Source organism: Mus musculus, chromosome 10 (genome assembly GCF_000001635.26).
Source record: "Mus musculus strain C57BL/6J chromosome 10, GRCm38.p6 C57BL/6J".
NCBI classification, from domain to species: Eukaryota; Metazoa; Chordata; class Mammalia; order Rodentia; family Muridae; genus Mus; species Mus musculus.
In genome coordinates, this window is record NC_000076.6 from 23,740,971 (window position 1) to 23,749,479 (window position 8,509).

Genomic DNA, 8,509 nt, shown 5'->3' on the forward strand with positions numbered 1-8,509 from the left:
CCATGCTTCTCTTGTGGGAGCTGTGGGGGGTGGTAACTTAGGCAGGAGTCAGAGTTCCAGGAGCATGAGGGAATGCCTACCGTGTCATGTAGATGAATTATCACCATTTCTGGGGTTCAGACCTCAGCTCAACTGGAGACCAGCCTGTCTGTGCACAGCCCAATTCCCCACAAGTCGGGGTATATATATATAGGGGCCATATGCCTATGTGGGGAGGGGATCCATAGAGGCCAGAAAGTTGGATCCCTTTGAACCTGGAGTTTCAAGTGGTCACGAGCCACCTGACATAGTGCTAGAAACCAAACTCAGGTCCTCTAGAAGAACAGTATACACTCTTAATCACTTAACTTTCTCTCCAGGCCAAATGTATTTCTTTTTGATAATGATACACAAAGTATACACACAGAATTTTAATGAAAACATTTTGAGATACAATGTGGAGCTCAATAACCAAATGAACGTTTTGAAAGTTTATGAACAAGCTCTCCTTTTCTGTTTTTCTGATCTAAATAGCTGTTGGTTAGCTTCAGATGAAAGAGTTAAAAGTTAACTCTTAATGAGTGGGATATAGCAGGTGTTGTAAATCTGTAGACAAATGAAACTCTTTGAGTGGTGGCCAAAGCGATACTTTAAATTACATACCATTGTGAGTTCGATCATCCTTGAAAAGTCATAGATAATCATACAAATTATCATCTATTCACATAAAATGAAAAAGAAACACACAGATGTTTAACATACATTCTCACATGCTAATTCTTAATCTCCAGTGACTAAAGGATTCGAACTAGATTTTGTGACAATGTAGGAGTCAGTTTTCTGCAGATGCAGTTCCTGATAGGTTGGCTACCCACGCTCCAGTGAATGGTCCTAAATCCATGCACACAATGACAGCACTAAGAGCACTCTGTGGGTATCTTAGTCAGGGTTTCTATTCCTGCACAATTCATCATGACCAAGAAGCAAGTTGGGGAGGAAAGGGTTTATTCAGCTCGCATTTCCACATTGCTGTTCATCACCAAAGAAAGTCAGGACTGGAACTCAAGCAGGTCAGAAAGCAGGAGCTGACACAGAGGCCATGGAGGGATGTTACTTACTGGCTTGCGCAGTTTGCTTTCTTATAGAACCCAGGACTACCAGCCCACCCACAATGGGGCCTCCCACATTTGATCACTAATTGAGAAAATGCCTTACAGCTGGATCTCATGGAGGCATTTCCTCAAGGGAGGCTCCTTTCTCTGTGATAACTCCAGCTGTGTCAAGTTGACACACAAAACCAGCCAGTACAGTCAGTTTCTTAAAGGAGAATATGGAGTAGAGAGGGGCAAGTAGTGGGGCTGATAGAAGTCCCCTTATATAGGAGAGGGAGTCAGGGATGGATTTAATCAAAACATATTATATTCATGTAAGAATTCAAACAATAAAATTGTAAAACTAAAGACCTGAACCATAAAAGTCAGTTCTCTCACTACTTTATCACTTCCCCCAGGCTAGCCCCCTAAAGACTCAGGCTTTCCTGCACTCACAGAGATAACTTCACAAAGGACTGACTGAATGAACCACGAAGCTGAGAACCCACATCTGGGCCATGACTGACCTCATGGAAAGAAACTAGACTGAAAACTCTTAGGAATGTTCAGCTTAGAAACTGAGCCTCCCTTCATTTTCCAAGAACCCTTCCCCTATGATGTTACTAGACTGTCAGCTAAGACTACCAACTGAAGACCTGGTATGTCAGTGAGCCCACAGAGCTGCTACGGGAGAAAGTCAACAAAGGTAATGGAAAGCAGATCACTATCATGGGAAGAACATATACAGGACATGAGTGGAGGCTGGAAGCTATGGTTCTGAGGTCTTTCCAGTTCTTTTCCAGCAACACCCTCAGACCTCAGACACATACTATTGTTGTTTGTATACCTATACCCACTGTCTTCTTAAACCCCCTTTTTGTTTGCAACCAAAGTATCTGTTTTCATCTGTTTGGACTACTATAACAAAATACCAGAACTGAGTATCTAGCACAAATAAATGTTTATTCTCTATAGTTATAGAGGCTAGAAAGTACAAGATCAAGGTAGACTCAATATTTGATGAGAACTTATTTCTTGTTTCATAGATCAGGATCTTGTGTCTGTATCTTTATGTTGTAGAAGAGGACAATGGAGAAGTACTTATCTGTCCTCCTTTAATGAAGGTAATGATTCTATTTAAAAAAACCCTCACTTAATGGTGTAATAATCTCCTAAATTTTTCATCTCCTAATGCCACTCTGTTAGAAGTAGGTATTTCAAAACATAAATTTTAGAGAGAAACCAATATTCAAAATTTACAAATATCTCTGGACAATATGAATATGTTTCTTTCCTAATTACATTTGTAAGTAGGAAAATGGACTTTAGGTGTTTTTTTTACCTTTATATATTTGTCTCTGTGTGCCATTGTATGTATGTATTATGTATGTATGTATGTATGTATGTATGTGTGCCCCTATGGGCACTTGCCTGTCTATGGTGCCACAATATGCATGTGGTCAGAGTACAATTTGTAGGCGTTGGTTTTCTCCTCATACCATGTGGGTCCTGAGGATCAAACTAGGTCATAGGCTTGGCAGCAAGCATCTATGCCTGCTAAGATATCTTACCAGTGCAAGGCATTAATTTTAAAACTCACTAATATTAGATCAGGAACTTAGTCAAATAACTCTCCTGAATCACTGGGTCTAGAATTCCAGTTTCTCTCCTATTGAGTCTTCTGTGCTCAGAGGTAAATATGGGCAACAATGTTTTCATGCACAGGGCCCACATCCACAAGGGGTCTGCGTGACCACCACCACTGGGTCTCACCTAATCCAGTATGCAAGGTAAGCAGCCCAGCTGAAAGCATTAAGAGCGCTTATGTGTAATTCTACCACAGATTTGTAGAAAAACCCAAGAAACCTTGACTTGACATTAACTATGAACTGAAATTTATTGCAATTTCTATTTTAGCTGCAGCTATAGTTTTGGGGTTGAATGGTTCTTTTCATCAAATGGAAAGCCAATGAAAGCACTTTCTAATTCTAGTGTTAAAACACACACCTGCAATTTTATCCACAGACAAATAAGCCCATGTCAGCTGCAATCCACTGGGTGTTCTTGGCTCTCTGTGTGCTTTGTATAACTAAAGCAATGCAGGTAATTTATTAATAACTAACACACATCTAGCACATGTTGAGTGCCTACACTGGTCTGCATACTCCATACACTCAATTCATTTTTTCTGTCTTTCATTAAACATTAGTTTTACTCAGCATATGTTGTGACACTCAGTATTCACACTTGACACTTACTGAGGCTGTAGCAAAGAACTAAGTTTCATAGATTGTCACAATCAGCTCACTCTAACTGCAGTTTTTTAAAGGAGGAAAATACCCTTGAGAATAAGTTGCCTAAGGTCAATACGACCTATGAGCTCTCTGGCTTACCATTTCTGGATCTTTCCATTTGACTAGACTGCCTGTCATTAAATTACTGACTTTGAGGAATGGAACATATTTACAGCCAGAAGAACATTGTTGAGAAGTTGATAATCACTGATAATCCATGTCAGGACCTCCTCACATGCATTAGCTCCTTAATTAATTTACTACACATGGAGGTTACTTCCCACAATAATATTTCCATTGAAACCAACATTTCCTAAAACACTTAAACAACATTTGAAAATCGCCATTGGCTTATCATTGAAGTGGAATCTAGGACACCCAGTTGTTCTAACCAGGACAGATGCTACAATTTTATTACATCACAGCAAGCTGATTTTGTTTTTATTTCAACTCTTTGTATATAGAAAATTATAGATCAAAAAAAAAAAGCTCTAGGCACTGGTTTACAGTAATAGGGAAAAAACTAACTTCTAAAGGCGCTCATATACAAGGTCTAGTCATATGATAGCAAACAAAAATGAAAAGTAGCTGAAGACCGGGGATAGAAAGGGTCAGGTAGACAGTTCAAGAAAAGCAACTATTATTCACTCAGGACTCTTATGTTGGAACTAAATCCCCAATGTGACAAAGGAGTTGATCAAGATATAACAGTCCTACCTTTATTCATACAATTGGTGCTCTTATAACAGTTCTTATTTGTCCCTTCTGCCTCATGAGGACTCAGCAAGAAGACACCAGCTATAAAGAAGAGGTTGATATTCCAAATCTGCTGGCATCTTAATCTTGACCTCATATTCCATAACACTGAGAAATAGATCACTGTAGCCAACTTGAACAATGACCTACTTTTTCATTATAACAAATATGACTCTATACAAATGTAAGAGTTATACAGAATACATTTCAGAGTGCCAAAACGAATGTATAGTATTTTCATATATACACTAATTAAGTCCCTAAGTTATGGATTAGTATTTTATCAGAGACATTTTTTGTGAGACATATATTTTTAGTTGTAAAGGATTAGATGGACCTAGGACCTGGAGCAGTGGCTCAGCGGTTAAGAGCACTGACTGCTTTTCAAGAGGGCTCAGGTTCAATAACCAGCACCCACATAGCAGCTCACAACTGTCTGTAACTCCAGTTCCAGGGGATCCAAGGTAACAGATATAACTGTTACCAAAATACCCACACATAAAACAAAAAGAATTAGGTGGCTCTAAATTAAAAGAAGGAGACCAACTATTTAAATCTCTGGGACAGGTACATGCTTCCTGCTGCCACACAAATATATCTGCAGCTATCATGAGGTTTGTGCCTACTCAAAGAACCACTTGCTATATTCCTTTTGAAGGGCAATTTGTCCACACATTTTCAATTAATTTTTATTTACGTAAAATGTGTGGTCAATAATCCTTCATCTCACAGCATGGTCTACCAGGAAACAATAGTATCAACATTAGCTGGTAGAGCATAAAAAATACCAAACTTCTGGCTATACCACACATCTACAGAATATACCCAGGTGATATTTGAGAAAGGTTATGCCTATGTTACAACGATTATTTGGTTAGTTCTTTATCGTGTAACTTCAGGCAAATGTTTTAATCACTAAACCTAAATTGCTTATCTCTAATGCCCAGAGAAACTTCTTTGCACCATTTTATATATTCAATAGTAAGATAAAATAAAACGAGTTCTGTGGCAGCCCCTTGAAACCATCACTAGGCATGCCCCTACAATAGGTGTCTGCATCTAGTGAAGATTCAGAGAGCACAAGTCTGTGCCAGGAGAGTGACGAGCCCTGCCCTCACTATTGCCTCTGTAAGAATAGCTCAGAGAAACATCTTCTTTGATGACACACATGACTGCGTTTATTAAAGTGATATGGGTGTGGGTTGTTTTAGGAGATTCGAAAGCTAGCATCCATTGAAGTTGCGGTGCGAATTGCCTGTCTGCATTCTGTGGTGCTCCTGCACCTGTCTGCACTTGTCTGTCTGCACTTTGTGTTGCTCTTGTTGTTGACATAATAGGACACGAATACACAGAAGGATGAGAAGGTATTTTGGTTTCTTGGGGTTTAGCTGCTAGGTGAAAGGTTTATCGGCTAATTACTTCCCTACGGCAGCATCCTATAGCAGATCTCTAGGACTAGTGAAAATGCTCACCTGGGAACTTCATAACCCAGCAAGCCTTTAAAAAAAAGCATCTTCAAACTTTTCAAGACGTATATCACTTTTCAAATGCTCTGTATACATACACATAGAATTATAATAAAATAAAACTTTAAAAATGTTTAAAGGCTGTTGCGGATAGCCCTGGGGCTAATTGTATTTGATGTTATTCTGTTCTCCTGTGAGGGGCTGTGAACAAGGAATGAGTCAGCACTCAGGAGATTTCCTATAAACCTTCTTCCCACCTTAATTTATAAATAAAGGCTAGAGCAAGTGATTAGGCAGAGAAAGAGGGAAAGGTGGAGCTGAAGGTTTTCAGAGAGAGGGGGGACAACGGAGGAGGAGGATGCAGGAAAGTGGAGCAGAAGCACCTGGCCTGGAGAAACTACAAGTTATAAGGGGTCTCTTATATGGGAAAAATGGTAGTGTAGTGGTAGATCTGCCCAATCGAGGCGCACAGCATGTATTCATAGTAATTGAGTTGTGTTTTCATTGCCTGGACTTATTTGAGTTGGAGATTTACTGCAAAAAAAGGCCATCAAGATGACTTAGTAGGCACAGAGAGTTATGTATAAACCTGAAGACCCAAGTTGGATCCAAAGAACCACAGGACTAAAGGTAGGAGAGGACTCCAAGAAGTTATCTTCTGACCTCCACATGCTCACTGTGACCTATACACATATACAGGACACACACACACACACACACACACACACACACTATATATATATATATATATATATATATATATATATACATAATGAATAAATAAAGTTTTTAAATGGTTAGTGTATCTTTAAAATAAAATTGTATTCCATGGTGGTCTGAGCCTGGAGACATTTAAGAAGAGAGTTCTGAGGTCAGGTAAGGTTGACAGATGCTGAACATTGCCCTCCTCCTGCAGGGTCATGGAGGAAATCCTGCTTAGCTTTGCCACCTAATAAACTTACTAGACTGCAGGGCATTATCTTGCATTGGTGCTTGCTGATCTACTGCAGGCTCACTCCATAGTAGATCTAAGATTATATTTTGAAAATCATAATCTTTGTATGCAATATCTAATGTAATCTTAACAAACACACATGAGAATGGCTTAGCACATATGTGTGCAAGAGCACTACTCTAGATGCTTCTTCACACAAAAACTGTGTGCTTTACACACCACAAGGCAAGATACCTAGTCTGTTCAAACAAACAAACAAAAAGTTTGCTGACCCTTTTAACTTGTTTTTAGGCTAACATATAAATTGTTGGATTCTACTACAGCATTTGCTACATGCATGCCATTAGGGACATGCATGCCGTTTTACTCTGTACTTATTTAGAACTCATATTACATGGAAGTACAAAATCAACAGGTTTTGGATCCAGCTGGATTTAGTACAATGGATATCTATGTCCAAAACATTTGTTTGTGATTGTTATGTGCTACCATAAGCAATAGATGGGGAAAGGCAAGGCTAAAAGTAAATGTAGAAATAGGAATACTATCACCTTAGGTTTCCCTTCTATCATAGCTTCTCAACATTGGAAAATACAGTATTAAGATAATATCTAAAGAACTGAAACTCATTTCCCATACGATCCAAAGCCAGTGTTGTTTTCTATATAATTTTGAAGAAGTAGAGTTGTGAACCAAAGAGTCTACAGGGAGTTATACTCACTATTCCAAGTTTATAGTCCTCAGTTATCAAACTGCTGGTAAAGTAGAGAAATACACCCGGGGGCTTCAATTACTCTCAGTTACGCTGGCTGTTTGGCATCATGTCTCTGGCCTGTGTACTACATCCTGAGGGAGGCATTTTGAATCAACAATGGTACCAGAAAAACAGTAAGGAGGGGTCATTGAGGAAGAGAAATTCACATTTCTGAACTATAAAAGAAACTGGAATGCTGGTGCTCACAAAGGTTCCTCAAGGAGCCCTGGGCAAAATGAACACTTTGATGTGACCCACAAACATTGCTCTCTAAAGGACAGTCCCCATCTCAGCCAGATTCTCCTTCCCATAACAGGAAGGGGAAGCCTCGAGCTCTGCTCAGTGACATGTACCTCCACAGCCATGACATCAAGGCTCCAAATATTCCCAGAAAATTTATGCATTTATTGAATCCCCCCCCCAAAAAAAAAAAAACTTTGGATATTAAAAAGCCTTGGCTTTCTGGAGCTCAAGAAAGAGTTTAGCATAAACTGATCTATTGACGAAATATCCTTCATTGCAGCCCCAAAGGAAAAAATTGCATGCAAAAAAACTATTTTCTAAAATATTACCCCAAGTCCCATGGGTCTCAAACTAAATCTAGAGCTCACGATTCCATTTCAATACCTCTGCAAATTTGTAATCTATGATTACATCATTTAAAAATATTTTCTGATGCTAGTAATAAGTAGTAAACAGTATTTTAAGTATCTAATTCAGATTTAGTAATTATGTAGTGTGTTTAGTATACAACTTACCTGACATATTTAGATACTTGTCAATATGAGTATATACATATATATATACATATATTCACATTTCTATTAAGTTATTCAAACAATGATGGTGTCACTGGCTTTAGAATTATGTACATTCCACATATCATTATGTCATTCATACATTACAAATTCCAGAATGTTGGGGGGGGGGGAGTTCAAAAGGAGGATCATTAAGAGTTATTAAAACCATGTTAGATCTATAACAGATGCTGAATTTCTTAAAACTTCAATTTCTTGGGCTATAAAACAAAGATACAGAATGCTAGTGGAACATAAAGTACAGACATGTGTGGATTAGTAAAAGAATGCATTTATAATGCTTGTTTCTTGAATAAGAATAGCTGCATGCTGGTGCATTCTCCTTGCTGTGATCAAATACTGGACAAAGTAGTTTAAGGGAGTTAAGTAAGTGTGATGGTTTGTATATCCTTGGAC